Consider the following 24,666-nt stretch of genomic DNA (forward strand, 5'->3'; position numbering starts at 1 on the left):
TGTGCCACAGTTCCACCAGCTTTACAATACACTTTCTAATCAATAACACCCCCCCCGTATCAGGGATCCTGGGGACGATCCAATTAAAGCAGGACCTTTGGGATGAGCCGTGCGTCCATCTGGGGGTCCTTGACATGGAAATGTGGTTGAAACCCATGATGGTCTAAAGGTAAAGTGCTGCTTTGACAGCCTTTGTTTTTTAGTCCAGGCTCGCCAAGCTCAGTCTCTCCCCACCTTTTTTCCCTCCCCTCCATTTCTCCCTCCCTCTTTAAAAAAGCAGCGGAAGAGTGGGCTGATACCGGTCTCGTGTTGCGTATGGATTTTCGTTTATATAATCGATCGAAATGACCCAATACATTGATTTTGGGTTCAGTGTTTTACAAACAAGCGTTTATGGGTCTCGATTTTATGTTAGGAGTGATTCCAAATGTGACACCCAACCTCAATGAATGTGCAAATAGTGAAGTTGTGATTTTTCAATAATAATAATAATTAAAATAAAAATAAAAATGGAGATTCAAACAAATAAACAACTATTGTTTTATTTATTTATTGAAAACAAGATATAAAAGATGACTAAAGAGAGGGAGAGAGGGTGGTAAAGAAGAAAGAGAAGACAAGTGATGAGAAAAAAGACAATATTGTGCTGCCTCTCTCCTTAATCAAATAAAGTGGTGTAAAAAAAAAAAAAAAAAAAACACACAGACGCACACACACACACACACACATACGTGCGCGCACACACAAAAGCATTTCCTTCGCTCTGAATTTCTCCTTGAATTATATGCCATCACTAGTGTGTGTGATTGCGGAATATTAAATTAAAGTGGGATAAGTCCGCACCGAGGCGGGCTGCGTCCAATCCGCAACTCATTTCCCCTGTTGTAGCGCCGCATCACTGCGCTCCTCTCTTTTCAATGACAATGTGCCAAATCTGGGCATTTTGAAAACACTTTCCATATGCTATTATCGGATCGCTACTGAGCAAGAGAAAGACAGAAAAGAAGGAAAACGGAATGCTTTATACCAAAGGTACCAAGAGTCTATACTTTTTTTGATCTATTTCCCCTTTTTCTCTGGCTTATTGTACTTTGTGCTTTTGGGGGAATTTATGAGGAAAAAAAAAGGTAAGATGATGTAAATTTTTTAAGTTTTTAAGTTGTTTTTTTTTTTTTTTTTTTTTTTTTTTTGCAACGATTACATATTTATGAAGCGCTGTTGGCTGACAGAGTGGAAATGAGGAGAGCTTTTATGGAGCGTTTTTGGGGCAAACACTTGGATTTGTTTCACAGTTTTATTGTGAAAGGCTTTATTTCTTCTCTTTTCTTTAAGTCTGTGAAGAAGTGGCTGCGAAATTTACTGGGGATTCATGTTGTTTAGCTCTGACTTAATTTCTTTTTAACTAAATTCCAAATCAGACACATGTAACTATATATTTATATTTTAATTCTTCAGTTGTGTTAAAAGTGTATTTTCAGTTTGAAAGATTGTAGTTATGTGAATGTCAACACAGATTTTCAGCTGTTTTGGATATGCGGTTTGGACAGATGGAATTACGCACTGCTGTGATGCATTCAAGGAGTTAAAGTGAACTTCTTGTGGTGTGTTTTATAGGTTGTTTGTGGGTGTGTTTGTTGGATGTTGACTTGGCCCAGTGGGTCACTTGTGTGGCAGGTTTCGGGTCAGAGCTGTGGGGCTTTTTGTGCAGTGCGTCCTGCTGAGGGAGGCTCAGGGGTCTGTCCTACTACCCCGACCCCATGAGGGCGCCGACGCATTGGGGGAAAACCAAGGCGGAAATCCGATTTGGAGACATAAAAATGATTTTTTTTTTTTTGCGAAATGTGATCAAATCATAATGTAAGAACAATAACATTGAGACAAAATGGGCATTTTTCAGTCTCACTTCAAGGGAAATATTAACTACTCTTCATTCTTTGACGCGTAAAACCAATACGGTAATATCTCCGAACCGTTCAAAGCTATTGATCTGCTGAAGTGACGTTGGATCACCACGAGTGCACCTTTCTACATCAATGCATCCACTGTCAACACTAAACCTTTCATGCTTGATATAATTAACGCACAATTTGGTGTTTTACGCGAATCCACTCTAGACTTTATATTAAATATAAAAATAAAAAAACAACAATAGTCATACACAGATGGTCTTATCACAGCAGTCTCTCTCTCTCTCTCTCACACACAGACACACTTACACACACTCATACACACACATGCATGCTCACAAGCAGCAGAGCGTTTGCAGATAAAAATCTATAATTAATTGCGGATGCTGCTGATATGAAAATGGGGTGAAATGTTAGTTAACGCAGCCCATTGAGAGACACACACACACACACACACACACACACACGCACACACACACACACACACACACACACACACACACACACACACACACACACACACACACACACACACACACGGAGAAAGAGCATCGTCTGTGGGGGGGAGATGAGGGGTACATCTTTAAATCCGCTTTCTTGTGTTTCTCACTTGAAAACCAATAAAATGACCAAAAAATAAATAAATACATAAATAACATGCAGCGCGCACATTTTTTAATCAGTAAATGGTTGAAATAACTGTTATTTTTAAAAAGAAAGCAGGAGAAAGAGTAAAATAAGAAAAAGAAAAAAGAAGAAGAAGAAGAAAAAAAAAAAACAACTATTGCTTGGTTACAAAAACAAATCCTCCTTTGGCGTGTTTAAACTGGCAGATATCATGTATAGTCCACTCCATGCTGCGCTCGGTCCCTGTGGAGCTGAGCGCCGACTCGCCTCGTCTCTCTCAGCCGCCTGTGAGCGACGATTCTCGGGCTTGGTGGGCTGGGGAGCCCCCCTGGAGGACGGAGAGGTAGCTGCAGCAGTAGCGGCATTAGAAGCAGCAGGAGCCTGGGATCCGGGTGAAAAGGGACGCCTCTGTTCATCCACCCCAACCTCGACCCACACCCCCTCACCCACCCACCCCCTACCCTACCCAGCGTCCTGTGTCAGAGACCCTCTGTACGAACAGCTCCTGTAGGATCCAGTAAGGCACGGGTCGGGTGCTGTAGTCTCAAGAGTAGCTGTAGACCTTCACTTGGCAGCAGCAGCAGCAGCAGCAGCATCAGCCTTATCACCACATCCCAAGCCCCGGCTCATCCAGTTCAAATCACCCCCAGCTTCGATTTTTTTTCTCCTTCCACGAAGGCAAACAAAATCTCTTGATTTTCTCCTCGATTGAGACCATGCAAAGTATTCCCTTTGCTCAAAAGCAGATGGAAACTGATGGAGAAACTGAATGGAGCCACAAAAAAGGAGAGTGCAGGGGACACTAAATGTAAAGCCTATACTGAAGTGAGCTGTGAACAGAGAGGGGGATTTCACATGACCCTGTATTGGATTTTGCAGTTTGGCTCTATTGAACCCACTCGGGGGCCCTCGGCGGTCCCGAAAGGGCTGAGATGACTTTGTAACATATGGCGGATAACTCAGTAGTGATACTCTGTGGCTTTGGTTTTTTTTTTTTAAATTTATTTAAAGCTTGGCTGTTTATTTGTTTATCATCATATGCAACATGTCCGTAAACAAAGAAGAGGAAGATGCTGAAGTGAATGGACAGCAATAGTGTTATTATTATTATTATTATTATTATTATTATTATTATTATTATTATTATTATTATTATTATAGCTTGCATTAATAAAATAGTCAGGTGTGTCTGTATCTATTTATTTATGCAGATTATTGTTCACAGAAAAACACAATCAATAAATGTCTGTCTTTTTGGAATTATAACACTTCTGCTGGAGGAAAAAAAAAGAAGAAGGTTCCGCCTGCACTTCTGGGAAAATATGATTCACCTGTATGCTCGTGATCAATAAAAATCAAGCAGATGAGATGCACAAAAGAAAGCAATGGGGCATGGAAGAGCAGTCAGGGACGGAAAAGAGAAAGAAGAAGAAAAAAACATTGATATAAGGCAAGTTTTGTCCGTTTTTACGCACGAAAAACGACTTTTTGATAGAAAGATCTTGTTTCCATGTAGTTGTGATGGATTTTTCAAGTGGAGGGGTAATTCTATTGTTCTATATGTGATGTGCTGCTCGGTAAAAGCATACAAAAGGGTTTTTTTTTACGCGCATGGAGCTGCACGGCCGCCAGGGCTCCGTGTGCGCGTCATTTGCAATGTGGAGACTGTTGATCAACTCACTAATTACACTTCTCTCCTCTCTCTCCCCCTCCCTCTCTCTCTCTGTCCCTCTACTGCCCCCTCCCTCCCTCTCTCTCTCTCTCTCTCTCTCTCTCTCTCTCTCTCTCTCTCTCCCCCTCTCTCTCTCTCTGTCTCTCTACCCATTCCCAGAGTGCATATCGGGAAATAGACACACAAAGACATGCGCACTCAACTTAATCAGCCATTTTTTTAAACAGGGCTAAAACGATAATAATTAGCAGAATAAAGACATATCGGATTTTCATTTCCTTTCCTCCGTTTCCCGACCCCGTCCACAAGAGAAACTACACGGCAGCCCGTCGACACGTCGTTTCAACCGCCACCGGAACCAAAATAAGGGATAGCTCTCCAAAAAACCGCTTGACATTTTGTGATTTTACCCCATTTTCCACAATATAAAGTTGGAGGATTACTGTAATTTTCCCCGTTTTTTCCTACATTTTTGTTGTTATCCACGCAAACCGCTGGATGTGACAGCTTTTAAACAGAAAAGAGACGCGGAGGTGACGGTTTTGGAGGGGGAAGAAAGTAAGTTTTTTTTTTTTTTTTTTTTTTTCTCTAAATATATATATATATATATATATATATATCCCTTTCCACCTCTCCCTTTAACTTTTATTGAGTAGTTTGGGGTGTGCGTGTATGTATGTGTGTGTGTGGAATCCGGGGCTCGGGGTATCGATTATCTATCTCGCTGGTGGATCTTTGACACCGGGGAGGTTTGGATAACAGGTGCTGGGAGATGTTTTCGTCCAGAATAAAAGCGGATCCATGGGATGTTATAGTGGAACTAGTCCAGCGCTTTGGCAGCGGTGCAGGCGAGCGGCTTTGAGGGCTACAGGCGTCCTCCTGGCGCATGGGTCCGCGGAAACCTGCGCCTCTAACGCGTTTTGAAACTAACTTTACGCATGGTATTTGGAGAGTTTACGCGGTGAACAGATGCACACAGTGTCAAACACTCGACACAATGTCCTCTCTACTCGGTGCGTTTTGCATTGCGGATGTGGTGCAGCCCTTCCAGGAGTCCGATCCCCTCGGACATGTCCGCTTTCAGCCTCTTCCCTTCCCTTTCCTCCCCCTGGATCTGGCTTTACTGTTTATAACACTTTATTATTACGTTATTTGATGACATATTAGCTTTCTGATCAGTGTTTGCATGGTTTGGACATCAGCGCACAGATCTCGCTTTTTAAAACATCGCGTTTTGTTGCACCTTTCAACGCGTTCACGATGTTTAAATAAGAAGTGCAAATCTTTTCAAATGAGTAAAGTAGTAGTCTAGTAACACCATTGAATGGTCAATAGTGAAGTTAAGGTGAATTTAGGATCTATTGTCTCTTTTGTTGTGCTGCTTTGGAAGTGGTCCCACTTTACCGAGGCGTGGGTGTCTGCGTCGCCCGGGAGGGAGCGCGATCGCTGGGCTGCGAATAGCACGGAGGGTCCCTACAGATGGAGCCAACCCCCGGTCCTTTTTTTTTTTTCTTTCTTTTTTTACCCAAACATCGGCATGTGTAAACAGTGAATACACATTAAATATGCTTAAATACAACAACACTAAAAATCATTTTAGTTTTATTTTAATGGTTAATGCTACTTCAGTGGGGCTTTGGGTGTGTTTATTTCCACTTATTGGCTTAAATTGTCTGTGGTTTTGGAGGAATGAATAAAACATGTATACAAAGGTGTAGATTAGTGTTGTTTTAAGGTGATTTAGATGGGATAGGGTGCAGATGTGGCTCATTCTCAGGTGTGTGTGTGTGTGTGTGTGTGTGTGTGGATAGACTTGGCATGGACCGGGACGCGACAGTGACAGCATTGCATGGAAAAGGGGGGAGAAAAAAAAAACACTCACACACATACACACACACAACATCAGGGCTAAGGGTCCAGTCAGTCCAACCCGGGTACGTAAACGTAGCACAAAGTGTGTGTGTGTGTGTGAGTGTGTGTGTGTGCGTGTGCGCGTGTGTGTGTGCGTGTGTGTGTGTCAAAGAGCACACACACACTCAAAGTAATCGTTGCGCCAATACGTTTGGTTTGGTGACCCTTTTTTTTTTTTTTTTTTTTTTTGCTGTTGTTAGATTATCCTAGTTTTGATAAGCCTTTCTTGCATTTTTTGGAGCATATTTATTCCTCCAAATCGAGAGCATTAAATCAGCCTTTGTCTCATGTATTATCCTTTTTAAATTTAGAGGAATTATTGAACGCTTACATATTAATCAAAGTAAGGGATTTTCGTGTAGAATCACACACATTTAATCAGGACTACTCGTACTGCCATATCAATCCTAATACATGCTTTATTATTATTATTGATTTTTTTTTTTAATCTTAAAATTGATTTAAATCCTAAATTATCTTATGTCTTAAATTTAAGTTAATATAAGATGTTATCTTTATTTTATACAGGAATCGATTATCCTTCTCGTCACTTCTTCTTATTGCATTCCTCAAAAACATGCATGGCAAGTAAATATGAAAATGAAAAACTGAAATTTCAGGTCCGAATGGCCTCCTCATCTAATTGCAGGGAATTTCATCAGTTAATGATGCTATTGTCTCATTTTACAACAACAACTAAATTTCATTTTCCCCCATCCCTTGTCTTGCAAATTAGATTATTTTGAAAAAATTTTTTTTTTAATTATTATTATTTTTAGGGTTTGTGTTTTCAGAAGCGCAAGCCTGCTGTTTTTCTTTTTTTTGTCTTGTACTTGGTGTCTTAGCACTATCAAAGACTGGCTGTGTATATCTCATCATGTTCGTTAAGCTGTTTGCAACAGTCGTAGCAGAGAAGAGGAGGGATGATAAGAAAAAAAAAAAAAAAAAAAACAGAGTGTGAAAGATGGGCAGACAGCCTTAGGAGGACAATAGCTGTTGGCTTGAAAATGCTCCTTGATTATTAAAAGCTAATGCATTTTCAGCATTGCAGCCTTCATTAAGGGTGCGGATGAAGGGAGAGAAGGGGGTGGGGGGGCAAGAGGGAGGCGACAGTACGTAGAGGCGGAGGAGGAGGAGGAGGAGAGGATGGGAGAGGGAGACATGGGGCTGAGTCTGTCCTATAACTCCTGGGTCCAAGACACATGCAGCTAGAAGATTGGCTCAGGCCTCTCCTAGGGGTCGACAATGTGTCATTTCCACCCGGCTAGATTGCCCTCTGCCTATCTGATATTAATGTGCAAATCAATATTTCAGGGATTAAATTTCCCTTCTTCATTTTTTATGGTTTCTACCTCAATAAGTCTCCCGTCTAATAGAGGAGGCTGGGTGATTTAGAAGCCTTTCGCTGCAGAAAGAAAGAGAGAAAGAAATAGAGAGGAGAGGAGAGGAGATTTGCAACAAGGCTATTGCTGCATTTTAATGTTCCTCCATAGGCCTTTATTTAGTAATGAGAGCTATATCAGTGCTTTACACTGTAAAGACCAGCCAATTTGGCTAAAAAGGCAGAAAGGGAAAATATGAGTCCGGTTGAATACTTAAGGTGGTAATCCGAGCAGCAGGTATTAGTGAAAGAGAACACCCCCCCACACACCCACCCCTCCCCTTCGTCAATGAGACACATGCAGAGCTACATCCAAACCTGTATTACCAGCCGTCATGCTCCATCAAGCTGTGTAGCTCACTACATGCTGGATGGACTGCTACAGCCACATATTCTCCTTCCTTTTCTTTTTTTTTTTTTTTTTACAAGCCCATCTACAAGCTCTCATTGGACAGATTTACTCTACTGTGTAATAATAACATGTGGCATATATATATGTGTGTGTGTGTGTGTGTGTGTGAAAGAAAATGAATCACTTTGACACAATGACCCACGCGTGATTATTATTATTGGGGAAGGTAGGAGCGTATTATTATTACCGTCGCCATAATGCTGCATCTCATTTTGAATCCAAACTAAATGAGGCTCGGACCCCTCTCTGACTCCCAATAGACGTTCATTAAGAGACGGTGCTCTCGCAGGCATCTGTTGGCCCAATAGGTGTGTGTGTGTGTGTGTGTGGACATGTGTGTTTGTTTAATCCTCCTTCCTGTACCATCTGGTGCATACGTGCGTGCGTGTGTACGTGCGTGTCCAGCAAAGCATCAGTGCTTTGGTTTGAGTTTCCCTCCACTCACTCAGCCCCTTCTGATCTGCTCCATTCAGCCTTCAGCAGCAGAGCAGAGTAGACTTGTTTTTTAACGCACTCTCGATAGGTAGGTAGAGTGTCAGCGACTGAAAACAAGAAAAGAGACGGAGGAAGAGGCACAAAAGGACTCTAATTGTTGCACGACCGCTTGGCTTCCTCCCTGATTCACGGCCATTATGATGTGAAAAGCACAACCGTCTGTCGTTCATTATCAAAACGGCAGACCTACACACTTGGATCCATACACACTAAGCTTTAGGTAACCCAAAAATAATGTATTACCTGCTGTCGTAGTGGTCACCTGAATTCTGTTGAAAGATTCTGCGAATAACACATTTGTACGGATAATAATGCTCACAAAATATCCCATTTTTTTCGGATTTTAATCATACAAACAGTTGTTTGTAGCATCTGATATGCAGTTGTTAAGGGAGGGTGCAGCAGTTCAGTGAGTGAATAAATGTGTGGGTGGGTGTGTCCCTGGGAGTGAGAGGTGACTTTCTACAGTCGTAGTGTCATGGTCTCATGGCTCTGAAAGACCTGCATGGGGTAGAAGCTAGAAGTTTGCCTCAGCTCAGTATTTGTGTCTCAAAAAGACGGTGTAGGGGGGCCCTCCTGTGTCAGCCCTGGGGCACCATTGCTAACACACAATTTCTCACTGTCACACACACACGCACACACGCACACTAAAGCCAGCCACGGAGGAGGGTTAAAGACTTGGAACACGATCAAGGGTCTCGCTAGCTCCCGGGGAGGGTGCTTGTGAATATGCGAGTTTTAGTGTAATTAGCACTTAATTATATTAACATATGCAAATTGTCAGGCGGCGAGCTTGCACTGCCGGTGGGTATCGGGCTGTGATACAAGTGACTCTATTGTACCACCGCAGTAGAAAGGAGAATAATGGTTGTGTAAGGCAACAAGCCAGGAGCAGAAGCCAACAGACAGAGCTACACCCCCCCCCCCCCCCAACTCCTTTGCTAGTGCTAAACCAGCTAGCTGACTTAGGTAGCGGCTGGCCACTTTGCCAAATTTCATTAGTCACCATGACGACCTTGCTAATTATGCTGACTAATGTCACTCGTCCCTGACCTGTCTACAGTTGGGATTGGTGTCACCCCCCCACCCATGCACCCCCTCTCCTAAAAAAAGAAGACATGCCCGACTGTCCAGACGAAAGCAGTTCACAATGTGTTCTATTGACACATGTTCCGCTTGTATTTACATTTGCATATTCAAAAATATTCTTCTGCCCTTCCTCTTCTGCATAGTCACAAGTGCACGGGCAAGGCCGCTGCGCACATGTGGAACCAATGTGTCAGAGGGAGCAACAACAGTCCATTTGTGTATCTCGTGTGTCATTCTCTACGTGTCACAACTGCTGCTGTGGTGTCGTGTAGCAACGTAGCTTGATGATTTGTTTGTGGTCAATCTAAATGACTGGGATTTCTGGCTCAAAACTAGGAGCAATAAGTTACAGCATCTGAAAATATTCTAAAAGGTCTGATTACAACACGTTTACGGCTGCCCACAAACTCACAACAGGAATTCTAAGTGGGGGGTTGTGGACTGGACATGGACAAGCATTTAGTGTTGTGTGCTTCCCGATAGCCAAAAGTGGATAGAGATTGGGTCGAGTCGGAGCTACGGGTACTTCCATGCTAATCCTGTTTTTTGACAGGAACGTAAACTGATATAATTGCTTTTCAGAGGCAGGAACGGCAGTTTATACAAGTGTGAAAGCATGGGGAAGGGGATTAGCATTATTTTGCATAATGCTGGGCAGGCGTTGAATGGGGCATTGAACGCTTGACTGGGTGACAGAGATGAAAGAGAGATAAAATGCTCTATCCCTCTCCCTCCCTCTCTCTTCCTTCCCTATGCTCCAGTCCTTGTGTCTCTGGCCACTGCTGGTGCTGGACTGTGTGTTTACTGGAGAGAATCCAGTGGAAACTCTGGTGTGGGTGTTTTTGGGGAGTTTGTGGGGATGCTAGCAGGTGGACGTTGTCATTAGAAGTAATACACATGCTAATAGACTGCCATAAACCTTCATCTATACCAAACGGCATTCCTAAAGCACTGGAGTATACAGTTCTGGATGTATCTCAGGTAGAAGGAAAGGAGTGGATTTTGGTGGATTAAATTAAGCTACACTACACTTACATTTTCCTTTATTGAGATGTTTGCAGAGGATTTGATCGGATATCATCTCAGCAGCAAGAACTGTGAAATGGTGAGACAGGTGTGCTTTGTATGTAGCTGTGTGTGTGTGTGTGTGCTTCCTAAAGGGTGGTGACACAGCTCAAATTTGCCGTCGTGACTCCTATATGACCCAACACGACTTTTGCAAGTAATTTATGATCAACCATCATCATCGCTATTGCATCTGGTGTATGGAAATGATCCAGGGTCGAGGGAGGGGCGTGAGGTTGGGTGGTGGAGAACATGAACAGCACAAAGGCCAGTGTGGCCTGTTTTTGTTGTCTCTCATTGGACAGGATCCTCTTTCTTTGACCTTTTGCACGCCTTCCCTTTCCTTTCATATGCTAATCCCAACCAGACCCGAGGAGGAAACATGCTGGAGCTGAGTGGAGGCAGACAAAGACCCCCTCTCTCTTTCTCTGCCTCCTTTCCACGCTATATCTCATCTTTTCTTGCCTCTTCCCCTCTCGAGCAACTTGACAGACTTTGGCATGAAAGGAAGTGAGTGCTTAGCGGATGGGAAAGGTGGGTATGGCATTCTCGCTGTGACCCTCGCCACCTGTGAGGATCAAGTGTGCTGCTGTGATCCTTGCGTTATGTGTGTGTGTGTGTGTGGAGTTATATTATGAGTGGCTCTCATGGTGTGTATTGATAATCGTTTGAGCCTCACTATCGAAAGTGTTATAAGCACAGGAAGAGTCGGTTGAGGATTGATTTGTTGAGTTGTCATTTGTACTCGTCTCCCTCAGCTGCTTTACCACGTTTTATTATCTTACAAGCAGGAAAAGTGCCGACTCTAGGACCTTTCCTAAAGAGTGTAAACTCCATTGCACCACCACTGTTGAGCATTACATGGCTGGAAGGCCCTGTTATGGCAAGGAGGCATGTTATCTGTAGGAAATGTAATTTTTGGTCTTCATTGACATCGTTCATTATTAAGCACGGTTATCTAAATGTTTTTGTTGCTGTTGGGCCAGGGCCAGCACGGATTGCATTACTACCCCTGCTCTCACTCTCTCTCCCCCTTTTTATGTCCATGTCTGTCCCTCCCGCTCTCCCTTCCTCTCTCTCTCTCTCTCTTTTTCTCTCATCTCACCCAGCCTTCATCAGTCTCTGAAGGGAAAATAGAAAGAAGGGGATTTTTCTCTTCCCTCTGTGCTCTGTCCGGTTCTCAGGCTCTCCTGGCTATTTTGAATCAGCCATCTCGTACAGGATATTAGCCATGGAAAACATGGCTCTGGGTATTTCATCTACAATAATGTGTTTATTCGTTTTACTTCAAAGTGGAAATGGAGGGAGGTGGGATGTCGTAGGGTGGGGAAAGAACAGTTTTGTTCGTGTGTTCTAATGCTAGTTCTGTTTGATGTTTAGTCACTGAATCTGAGCTATGGACTAGGTAACTTATGATAGGTTACTTTCCTTGACGTGTTAATCAGATGTCCAAGAAAGCAAAGTTTATCCTTTCTTTTCTGCAAGCGCCTGGGCGTTTTGGTTACATTTTTAGCTCCATCGTTGATACCATTCAAAGACACTTGCTCAACCCTTCACGTCTAGTGCCTGGAACTCTAGATACTTCTCTATACATTCAACACTCTGTACTACACTCCTATTTAAAAAGAGGTTCTGTTTTTTTTGTCAATATCAAAAAAGACCATTACACGGTACAAAAGGTTATGGAAGGAGGTTGGATGTTGTCAGGTGGGGAAAGAACAGTTGTATCTGTTCAAATGTCTCGGTATGTTTGATGTGAGGCGACTTTTCTCATGTTTTGTCTCTTCCCAATGGACTAGGTAACTTATCATATGTTGCTTTTGTTGACAAGTCAATCAGATGTCCAAGAAAGCTAAAAGTGAACAATTGGGGCACTTTGATGAATGCACCCTTTGACCAGTTGTGTATGTTTATCCTTTCTTTCCTACAAGTACCTGAGAGCTTCTGTTTCATTTTTAGCTCCATCGTTGATACCGTTCAAGGACACTTGCTCAGCCCTTCACGTCCAGTGCCTGGAACTCTAAACACTTTTCTGTACATTCACATACACTCTGTTCTGTACTCGTATTTTTTAAAAAAAGGTTCTGTTTCTTTTGTCGATACCAACAAAACATTACACGTTACAAAAGGTTAAAAGTTACATCGCATCGATTGCTCTCCAAAGAATTCTTAGTGCTATAACAGTCGTTGAGGTAGAACAAACAACACTCGAAACAATATGCGTAGCCATTGCATCCCGTGGAAGTTAAACCACAATCTTGTGTAAAAAAAAAAAAGGCAAAGGAAAACAGTCGATGAATGATAAAGTTTCTGCAGGTTTGAGAAAAAAAAAGCGCCATAATAGCGCGAGACACCTCATGACAAATTATACTTTCTCTTCCTCGCTGGCCAAAGACAAAGACGTGGATTGAAAATGCGTAAGAGGGCGGTCACAAGACACGCACAATAATAGACCTTCAAGAAAGACAAAGAATCACTCAAAGATGCAGTTCTGCCATAGACACTGAGAGCCTGTGAGAACACCTTTCCTTCACTTATCAATTTGTATGTCTGTGAGCATCTGCATGCTCTATGCATGGATGCATATCGGAGGAATGTGACTGGACTCGTGTGTTATATTCCTGGAGGCTAAATCACATAGATTTCAAGGCCATTGGCAGGGCTCGTCAGGGAATAAATGCACGATTAATTATGCATGACTCGTGCTCCTAAACAAACAGTATAGTGAGGAAATTGCTATTATTAAGTTATTATTATTATTGCAGGATTAACCCGAATCGAATCTGTGAGTAAAATCCTTTAAAAAAAGTACAAAATGTGAGTTTTTTTTTATATTTTTCATCAGGTCTCTTGTCTCGTATAAAAGCTAACATGTGTCTCCAAAGACGCTTCAGCCAACTTTATTCCTTTCCTCAAATATTCACTGCTTAGTCTGGCTTGGCAGCATATGTGGAATACTTGTTAATTATTTGCTTTTAAGAATATAAAAAAGGAAAGTTTAGAGTAAGACTTTTTTTTTTCAATGTGACAGAAAAGAAGAAGAGCAGATGCAGCACTGGAATGTCCTTGTATATGAAATTGCAGGTATTACCAGTGTTAGTTTTGCACTGATGTATCAGCTCCGTGCACCTAGACTAAATAAAGAGGGGAGTTTTACCACCATTTGTCTCAACATAGATGAGCAGATATAGAAAAGAGTTTGGAAGGTGCTGTGAGAGAATGACCCTTGTCCTGAACGCTGCAATTAAACAAGTGTCATAACGTAGTAGTGATGGATGGTCCAGAGTTCTTATGTTCTCTTGCACGCTCTCACCTTTTTTTGGAGCGCTTTTGTTGATTAAAAGACACGAACGGTTGTGAATACACAGCGACTGCGTTGTTCCCCTGTTACACAGACAGAAAACATATATAATCACCAATAGAAAGTTTGTTTGAAAAGTGTTTACAGTACCTGAAAAAAATAATGGTAACACTTGAATTTTTATACATAAAGGCTGACAAATTCACCAACTTTGCATTTTTGATTCTTGAATCACATGGCATGAATGCAGTCAATTGTGAAAAGAACTCTCAGTTTTTCCACAAATCTTGCAATTTCTCACAAAAATTCCTCTAAATTACACAAAAATTGCTAATTTACGACACCTTACGCTAAATTATGACACCTTTAGAGCTATGTTGGCATTTTTGGGTTAGGTGGAGGGATCTAGTTGGGTTAGGGTTAGGGTAACCAAAGTGTTACCATAATAACTAAGTAAAAGTACAAATACCATAACTGAAAATGACTTTGGTAAAAGTGAAAGTAACCTATTAAAAAAAAAAAAAAAAAAAAAAAAAAACTTGAGTAAAAGTATTAAAGCAGCTCAAGTTTAATGTACTTAAATATCAAAACTAGGATCTGGTGAAAAATTAAACTCAAGTATAGTAAAGTATTTTTTTCAAAGTATGCGTAAAAAGAAGCAAAACAGTCATAAATGGTTCCCACCTTGTTCTATTTATTTCACGTTTAGGTTATTTGTATACATATTTTAATTTGTAACGAGTAACAAGGTGGCAAGAATAAACATAAAGCAGTAAAAGTACATTGTTTTTACTTTAAAAAGGAGTAGAGTTAAAGTAAAAGTGCTAAAAAATCACAAAACTACTTAAGTATTATAACAAAGTACATTTATTTCTTGACTATACACCTCTGCACAGCGCACACTAACATCTTGGCTCTGTTACATCTGCATTACCTCCGGGGCAGCTCAGCCCTAGACGTGTGTGACATGATGTTTATTTGATAAAGGAATATTCCAACATTAATCTTTACAGATTCTAATTACCTATGGCAGTTGTTTGTTGTGAAAGGCAAATTAAAAGGTACACTTTTAGACTCAATAGCTCCCTTATTTTATTCCCTTCAAACTTTTTCCCTCTCTCTCTCTCTCTCTCTCTCTCTCTCTCTCTAACCAGAAAAAGAAGTTAATGTCTGAACGATGGCTTGAATACCAACTGTGCTTTCCTTGTGGATTCTGTGAGAAGAGGGCAAACTCACAACAGCTGTCAGAAACAGTGGGTTTGTTTAAGAAAAAAAGTAAATGGCTTTGGTCTAAAGTTCATTTGGAGACCTCTCTAATTAAATAGAGAGCTGAAAGCTTAAGTTAATTAGTAATTCCCCGGGTTGAGAAATTAGGCCTGTCACGAGTATTTCGGACTCCTTAAAAAGTACTTTTTTTAAATGTTTTTTTTTTACCTCCCATACGTAACTTTAATATCTCTTCATTTGTGTCATTTCCATTGTAACTGAAGGCGGGCCTATTTGCCTGTTGAAAAGTTTCGACATTAATAGTCTTTTTGTGGCGTGTCAGAGAGGTGCTCAGGAGATGTTTAAGTGAGGGGCACATAGCTTGTGGCGTCAGTCAGGTTACCTGCCCTATGATTAGCTTTATGAAGATAATAACAGGGCTCAGGTCCCACCAAGCTCCGTCTTTGGAAAACAGTAGGTGGGTGGGGGGGGGGGTTGAACTTTAAACTTTATTATTCCCCCGTGGAACAAAAAACAAAACAACACGTGAAGGTCGCCATGTATGTCTGAGAAATGTCTTTATTAGTACCTGGTTTATGTGAGAAAAAAAAAAAAAAACGGCATTCTTTTTGCCTCTTCTTGTCTAGTGTGGTTATTAGTGGACGATAAGCACATGTTAAGCAAGCGTAAATCAGCTGACTCTGACAGGTGGTAGAGACGAGTTGTCCCTACCTGCTCACGCCATAATAGACTAATAACTAGCATTTGAGATGAGCAGCAAAAACACAGCTGGAGGAAAATACAGTGAGGGGAAAGCCTATAACTCAGTGTACTACCGGTAGGTGTTTGCTCACCAATGATGATAATTATTTCTCTAAAAACAACCAAACAATAACTTCTTCTAAGACTAAGTATAGTTTGCAACTATATAGTGTTCATTTTGTTGACTAAAATGGTCAGCGGTCTACTACATTTTCTTAAGTGACAATAGCTAGATTATGACTAATTAAAAAAAAAACAACAATATTTTTATTAACTAATACAAACAAAATCTCATTTTGTCACATGGGACTAAAATGTAATCAGAAGTCATGATTATGTGGTTTTGGTCACTAATGCTGATGCTTATTTCTCTATAAACTACTAAACAATAACTTTGTATAAGACAATGTATAGTTTGCAACTATATGGTGTTATTTTTTTTAGACCAAGATACTGTTTTCAAAACAATATCAAAATATATTGACATTTTCCTTAACTATTACAAATAAATAATATTTTTGTCACATGGGATTCAAATCAATTTCTCTAAAAACAACCAAACAATGCAACCAAAAATGTTCATGGTAGTTTTTTTTTTAAGTGACATTAACTAGACTGTGACTCATTAAAAAAATAAAATACATAAAGCTACGTCAAAATATACTGATATTTTCCTTAACTAATCTAAATTTGTCACGTGACTAAAATCCAGTCAGAACTCATGATCACCAATGTTGATTTTTATTTCTCTAAAAACTGTAGTTTACGACAATAATGTTCATTTTGTCGACAAAAAAATTGTCAGCATTGTTTTCGTCGACTGCATTTTTTAAAGTGATAACTAGATTATGACTAATTAAAAAAAGAATGGGGTAAATTGCAGAGGACAAATTTCAATATATATGTGTAACAACATATATACATGATGAATAAAGGCTTAAAGCCCAGTTTAATTTTAATTAATAAAACTATATCAAAATATATTGATATTTTCCTCAACTAATATAAATTCTTATGCTTCATATTTTAGTCGATTAATGTCATTTAGTAAGTATAACTAAAATAATCCTGCTGACTACATTTTGACTAAAACTAAATCAATATTTTCTGTCAAAATTCTATTATATTCATATCTGTACATAGTTATTTTCATATTCATATCTGCACACTCCCTGTAAATACTTGTTGCGTTGTTATTGTTGTTGTTCTGCGTTTATATTTTAAATAATCTACATTGTCGTGTTTGTATGTGTAAATATTGTGGGCAAAGATCAGTCATTTTTATTCTCCACATGTCTTGTACATATAGTAGAATCAACAGTAAAGCTGACTTTGACTAAAGGTTTCCACAGGGGAAACATCTCTTATCAGTTCCAGGTAAATTGAAAAATGTTATTTTGAAGCCGGCGTTGGTTGAAAATGAATAAGCAGCCGTTTATTATTTGCCAGGTGGAAACGAAATGCCTGCGTCATAGGCTGCTGTCTGAGTGTCTGTTATCCTTGACTGACGTGGACAGTGTTTGCTTAACCTCTTCTGTGCTCTACTGCCACAGCCTTGTCAGTTTAAGTGCGCGTGCATGTGAGAGTGTGCATGTGAGCAGCAGCGTACATGTCCAGCAAAGGCAAGCTTTCATTTTTCACGTCCCCTGTGGTCATTTGTAGGCGAACTTACTGCGAGGAGGAATAGAGAGGGACCGACATGAAACGACACTATGACCGATTTTTCTTGGACAGTTTATAATAGAGCGTCTATTGTCTAACCTAGTGTTTATTCTTTTTCTTTTCTTTTCTTTCTTTATCTTTCTTATTTCCCTTATTCACTCTTTGTTCTCAAATTTTTTTCTTTCTTTTTTAACTTTTTTTTTCTTATTTTCTTTTTCACCCGTTTTCTTATTTCCCTTATTCCTCCTTTTTTTCCTCCATTTTTGTTTCTTCTTTTTTTTACATTTTTTTCTCCTTTTCCTTTTTCCCCTTTCCCCCCTTTTTTAATTTCTAATTTTTTTTTACAATTTTTTTTTTCTTTTTTCTCTTTCTCTTTCTTTTTTCCCCCCATTTTTTAAGCATTTTTTTGTCTTTCTTTTACTTTTTTTTTTCAAAATGAAAAACAAAAACAAATAAATAACCCAGTGTTTTCCAAATGGGGGTACCTGTACCCCTAGGGGTTCACAACTTGAAAAACAATATCATTAAAAATATGAAGTTTTACAATGTTTATTTTTAGTTAAAACTTTAAAAAAACATAATAAAGATGATGGAAATGATCTTGGATTCAGAAGTAAGAGCCAAAAGTTTGAAAACAACTGCTCGAACCCACACCCCAATAAAAAAAAAACATTTCAGATCCAACCTTTTGTATTTAGTCGGATTAATGATTTCTGTTGAGGAAATAATCCCACTGTACCTTTCCCTGGAACTTGAAGTATTGTTGCAATGAGGAGGTGTGTATGCGTGCGTGCGCGTGTGTGTGTTTTGTCCCTCATCCAAAAGATAAGGCTGTGATTTATGTAACAGTTAAGCCCTTTCATATTGTGTACGTTGTACCTTACGAGAGCATGATGAGCAGGCTAGATTAATATTTATTTAGCACAGGCAAATCAAGGATTAAGCAGTCATCATTTTAACGCTAATCCACGAGAAACGATGCAGATAACGCCACACAAAATAACAATTAGTTTGGCGACATGTTATGGTTGACTGTGCAGGAGTTGAACACACACACACACATACATAGGTTGTGTTGACCTTGACTGTTGATTAGAGCTGGGCGATATATTGAGATTCAAGATATATCGAGATTTCTATTTCAGTGATATAGAAAGTAACAATATCGCCTATATTGATATATAATTTCTCTATTTTGGTTTAAAATACTAGTTTCTCTGCTTTCACTACTTCTCAGAACAGCATGAACAGTTTGATGGTTTTCTGAGTGCGTCTTAACCCAGACCTTCATCTAAACAAGACACACTACAGAACTCACTCACACGTGCTGTCCTTTATGTAGGAGAAAAAGCCAAATGTTGAACATAATGTGCAACTATTTGTTCGTAAATGTGCCTGTGTGGCATTAAAATTATCAAGATTTTTATCGTATTACGCCATTTTGAGAAAAAAATGTCAATGCTTTTTTTTCAAAATCTCAATATACAATATAATACCATCTCAATGATTTTATTTCAAATAAAGACAATTCTGGGTTAATTTTGCTGATGAAAAAGGCCACACAGGCACAAATGAGAAAAAATGCACAATAGGAAAACAAAATTACAGAAAAGAACAACAAAAATACACAAAAAGAGAAAAAAAATGCACAAAAAACTGCAAAATTACCAAAAAAATACACAAAAGTACTACAAAAATACACAGGACAACAAAATAACAACAAAAGGAGGAAAAAATGCACAAAAAACTGCAAAATTACCAAAAAAATACACAAAAGTACTACAAAAATACATAGGACAACAAAATAACAACAAAAGGAGGAAAAAATACACAATGGAACTGGGACATTTATTAACAAACTGCTGTACAATATGTTCCACTTTTAGTTTTTTCTCCTCTAAGGGACAGCACGTGTGAGTGAGTTCTGTAGTGTGGCTTGTTTAGGTGAAGGTCTGGGTTAGGACGCACTCAGAAATCACGCTAACTTTGCTTTTCACACTTTTCTGAAAGCAGCGACTCCTGAAACAAGTATTTTGATACAAAATAAGCTATAAAAATATGTATATATATATATGCATTGTTATTTTCTATATCACCAAAATAGAAAAGTTGATATATCGCCCAGCCCCACCGTCGATCATTTTTCTGACCTATTGTCGCTGTTTTCCAACCTGTGACTCTCACACAACCTCTGGTCTTCCATGAGTCCCTCATTGGAATGAACGGCGGTTTTTCTCTTGATTCACTCATATGACGTAAATGTGTCTCATGATCTTTCCGCTGTCTGAACACACATGCACGCACACACACACACACACACTCAGATACACACGCATACACACACAAGCATGAGCAATGAATACTCCTTTCTCAGCACCAGCCAACCACGTGGGAGAGAGGGACAGTTTGCTTAAAACGGTCCAGGAATTGTGCATGTGTGTTGCAAATTACTCAGTCTGTAAATAAAATGACATTCTCTGCTAATTGAGTTAAATGACTTTTCTGGGGATGCACGTGTGTGTGTTTTTTTTGCTGAGAAACATGAAAGCACCCTGTGTTTTTCAGGTGTTTGTTGTCGTGTGTGCAAATGCACGAGTGTGTATGATGCTAATTTAGTTTGCTCAGAGCACTCTGGGATTGGAAGCCGACTGGGAAACTGCGTGCATTTATGAGCGTGTACCAGCATGTGTTGGCTAGGTCTATTTTCAAGCACAAGCATATATGCAAAGTACCAAACTTAGCCTTGCAAAACAGTTAATCAAGAGCTGGTTAGAAAAGAAAAAGAAAGAAGGGTGTGTTAATGCGCACACAGGGAGCACAAACAAGGAACGTTATAGCTGGAGGAACGTTGTAGGAGAGGTGTAAAGAGTCCTGATAGATCCGACTCAAGTAGAAGTACTGTTACTTGATTGAAATAGTAAAATATATGCATAAAATGTTCAAGTACAAGTAAAAAAATTGTATTTTTGGTAACAAATCTTGCCACGTTTCCCTTGCATACAGTAAACATCTCATTTATAAACTTAAAAAGGAACAGACCAGATCTTGCACAATGGGAACTTAATTTATTTTTAACAACAGCATCTGTATAAAATAGAAGGTTTGTCAAAATCTACAATTATTTTAAATTTATAAAATAACACCAATGAATTCAATTCAAAATAAAAAAACAAAAATGAGCAGCATTCAATGATGTTTTGGCGCCGTGCTTTTAGGGCTGGGCGATATATCGAGATCGAGTTTTAAATTTTGGCAATTTAGAAAAGTACGACATTGATATATTGATATTTATATTTTTTATAGTTTTTTTTTTTTGCTGCTTTTGCGACTTAAAGTTAAATCGATTTCTGAGTGCGTCTTAACCCACACCTTCCCCTAAACAAGCCACACTACAGAACTCACTCACACGTGCTGTCCCTTAGAGGGAAAAAAGCCAAAACTGGTGCATTTTGTGCAACTGTGTGTTTATACATCTGCCAATGTGGCATTTTCAATCAGCAAATTTAACCCAGAATTGTCTTTCTGGTCTGACTTTATTTGAGATTTATGTCGTATATATATCGCCATTTTGAGAAAAAATATTGAGATATAAGTTTTGGTCGATATCGCCCAGCTCTAGGTGCCTTACGTTTAATCTGATTGGTCGGCTATGAGGTACTGTATGTGATGCATTTTGATTGTTGTCTGGTCATTTAGTTTTTTTGTGTAGTTTCACAATGTCCCGTCGGTCATTTAAAAACAAAAGAATAATAATAATTTACTCAGTGACTGTTGGGTGTAGAAACAAATAACTATTTTTTAAAAATGTACTTAAGTACATGTAAAATTACTGATTTAGAAATATACTCAATAAAAGTACAAGTACCCATAAGAGCAACTCAGTTATGGTGTGAGAAGGTGACGACGGATCCCAGATGTGAGGCTGATTAAGAGAAAAAGAAAAGAAGGCGATAAATAAACAGAACGAGTGGACAAGTCGTGCTGCGATGGAGAAAAACAGTGAGAGAAGGCCATCCTAAAGTTCCCCTTTGCCCTCCTTCCTCTCTCTCTCACCCAGCCACTGAATGTTAATGGCTTCTTTTTTGCCCCTAGCCCCCCCCCCCCCCCCCCCCTACTCCCAATCTCCCCCAAATGCACACACATATATCCCTCCCCATGGACACTGGCGCATTGTTTGCGGCAGTGCTTCTATTCTTTCAAACTTAATTACCTTCTTGCCTTTTGTGGCGTCAGGGGCTGGAAGTTTTTGCTATTTGGCAGCGGAGGTCGTCACACATTCTTCAGTGGTGGATTCCCTTAATCGGAGGGAGAAGGGGTTGGGGTGGGGGGGTGAAGTGAAGGTGGGGGCTAAAAGGAAGAGCCTTGTGAAGCTTCTACTTCTAAGGTGGCTCCCCCCCCCTCCACCACCCCCACCCCGTGCACATGTATGTACGCGTGCACAGTCATAATAGTGGAGACATAAGCCGCCCTTTGTTTGTGCGGTTCATTTCCAATCAACCCTAATTAACTAGAGAGTGTTTCCAGATTGCCAGCAAAAAGAAAAATCCCCATTTTTTCTTTTTCACTCGCTGCCTTCTTTTGCTGTTTTTAGTTTTGGGGGGGGGGTGAATAGGAACTAAAAAAATAAAAATGGAGACATTAGTTATGTAGATTGGCTTTTCCTTTGATGCTGGAAAAATCTTTAGCGAGGGCAGTAAGTGGTGACTGTGACCCAGCAGCAGCACTGTTTGACTGTTTATTTTCATGTTTGGAGTTGGAAGTTTAGTTTAAAAGAATATTACCTCTTCAAGGGCCGGAGACTTGTGCGTTTATTTAGACTGGACGTTGTCAGACCAAAGTCCGTTCGTAAAAAAGACTTTAAATCCAGTCAAAGTTGTCTTTAATCCAATAAACGCAGCCTCTAAGAAGCAGGAGATAAACTGGCAGTCGGACCCAGGGGTCTGCAACCTACGGCTCTGGAGCCTCATGTGGCTCTTTGACTCTTTTGCAAGGGCTCCCTATTGCTTTGAAAAATATTGAAATCAAGAATTGTTATTGTCTTACAGAGAATATTAATGATTAATGACATTAACACCAAATACAATCAAGATCTAAAAATGTGTTAACATAACTTTCCTTGCACCTGTGGTTAACCTTAAGTTTTTAATACCTTGGTAAGATAAAACTAAATCAACTAAAACTAAAAGTGTAATTGTGTGGGGGAGAGATGAATTGAACTAAAAGGTGTTAAAAACAGAGAGGATACAACATGACAAAAGAGAACTGGAAGAACTTTAATCCAGGTGAGATGAGGCAAAATGGCTATTTTGAGCGTCAGGGTTTGCATTGGTGTGACAGCAGGACAATGACGAGAGCTTCAAGTCCCTCTGGTTGAAGTTGGGACACAGGCAGGTGTAATTTGACACTAAATCAGATAGAGTCCATTAGTGTTTTTTTTTTTTTGCTTTAAAAACCCCCCCAGAATAAATGGTAACTCGGGGGTTTTATTGTTTGATCAACAATTGTGTTTTTTCGTCTGTCCCGCACAATTTCTTTTGTAAAAACATCTATTTCTTTGCATTATAATAGAAAACAATGATGTATCAAAAAAGAGCTTGAAGGCAAACCTGGTGTAATGTTACCTGAGGAACCAATGAGACCAATTTACTTGTCACCAACCTGAGGGATAAAACCTGCATACCTGCTGGAGAAACAGGAAAAAAAAGACCCCATTCCGTCCTTTGGATTCCCCCCCCCTCATTAGCTTCCCTCATCCCCCCCTCATCCAAAGCCTCTCTACCTTTGGTTTCCTACATCTCCACCCCAAGATCATTGATCATGTAAGGCGTGATGTTGACTTTGATCTGCTAAAAGGCATTTTTTTCCGAGGCTTGGTAATTTGTCGAACAAGATTCTTGTGCTAAATGGAGTAAGGCTTTAGGTGTCTGAGCCGTGCCTCGCTGTAATGATAAGGTGTCTTTTGGTAATGAAGGCTTTAGCTCAACAGTGAGACACGCGGAAGAGGACGGGAGGACCTAAATGGGTGTTGCGGGGGCCATAGTGGAGATCTACAGACTTGTGTCTAATATTACACCTACAGGGAACAAACAAGGACTGCAGGAAATTCCTTTGTGAGGTAGAGAAGTAAAAAAAAAAGACTAAAAAAATCCCATCCCCTCTGATCCTTTTGCAATTTTCTCCCTGTGTCTGTCCTTTCTTTTAAAGACTTAACAGAGAGCATTACCCCCCCACCCATCCGTGATTGGGTGCATATGTGTTTGTGCATGCGTGCATCAGCACTCTTTGATGGCTCCTCTCGCTTTGTGAGGAAGGAGATAATTCCCCTTCTCCTTCATCCACTCCGTTTCTCATCCCTCTATTTCTGCATGGCAACAAATAAACAGGTCTAATTAGACCGAAGTAGGCCTATTCATGGCACTGACAGTGGGAGATGGATGCAGGGGCTTTCACAGTGTCCTTCCTCTTTGTCTTTGGCTAACGCTTGGTGACATTTTGATAGAAGATTTGGTGTCGGACCCAGGGGCCACACGCTGGGAGGGAAAGTCGACCTTCTAGAAGACCTCAAGAAAAATGGACATACAGCCATAGTTTCACGCTGACTTTTTGACTTTGTTGTTTGACTTTGCGTTCTCTTTGTGTCCACTTACAGAAGTTAGTCTAAGTTGGACTTTGCAGCTGTTTTCACAGGAAAGATCTGCTTAAATCCACCGTTTTTGCGAAAACTGTGAATATTCAGCAAGTTGTTAAAAACGCCGTCTACTCATTGCAGGAAACTGACGAAGATTCAAAATCTCACATACCAAAATAGAACAGCATCGTAGCAGTATACATTGCCATAAATCTGACGATATGATGCGATTCATGATTTGCACATTAGAATACGATATATCCCAATACTAAACAATACATTGCGCTATCAATAATTACAAATTTCACCTCTATAAGTACAGAATGGTTTGAAATACAATTTGTTTAATTTTTTTCAAACCTGCGAGAACAAGTAAATGGTAACTAACTGTAATTCAACTACCAATTTCAAAAATAACTGTCAAATTGCGTTTTTCAGATAACTTTTGGTTCTCCAACAGAAAAAAAGTAACCACATACATCTATAGAAGTGCCCAGTATGACCAACTTCCAAGCTAAAATGCACGTAAACGCCCGATAACTAGGTGT

General features: G+C 39.9%; 1 protein-coding gene across 1 annotated transcript in view; it reads left to right on the forward strand.

Moving 5' to 3' along the window:
- Nucleotides 1-4,380: 4,380 nt before the first annotated feature.
- Nucleotides 4,381-24,666, forward strand: part of zfhx4 (zinc finger homeobox 4) — a 107,799-nt gene continuing 87,513 nt past the window's right edge. The window contains 1 exon segment of the mRNA XM_028435087.1: nucleotides 4,381-4,764. The gene's annotated coding sequence lies outside the window, so the exon portion shown is untranslated.

The sequence above is a fragment of the Gouania willdenowi genome, chromosome 20 (genome assembly GCF_900634775.1).
Source record: "Gouania willdenowi chromosome 20, fGouWil2.1, whole genome shotgun sequence".
Classification (NCBI taxonomy): Eukaryota; Metazoa; Chordata; class Actinopteri; order Blenniiformes; family Gobiesocidae; genus Gouania; species Gouania willdenowi.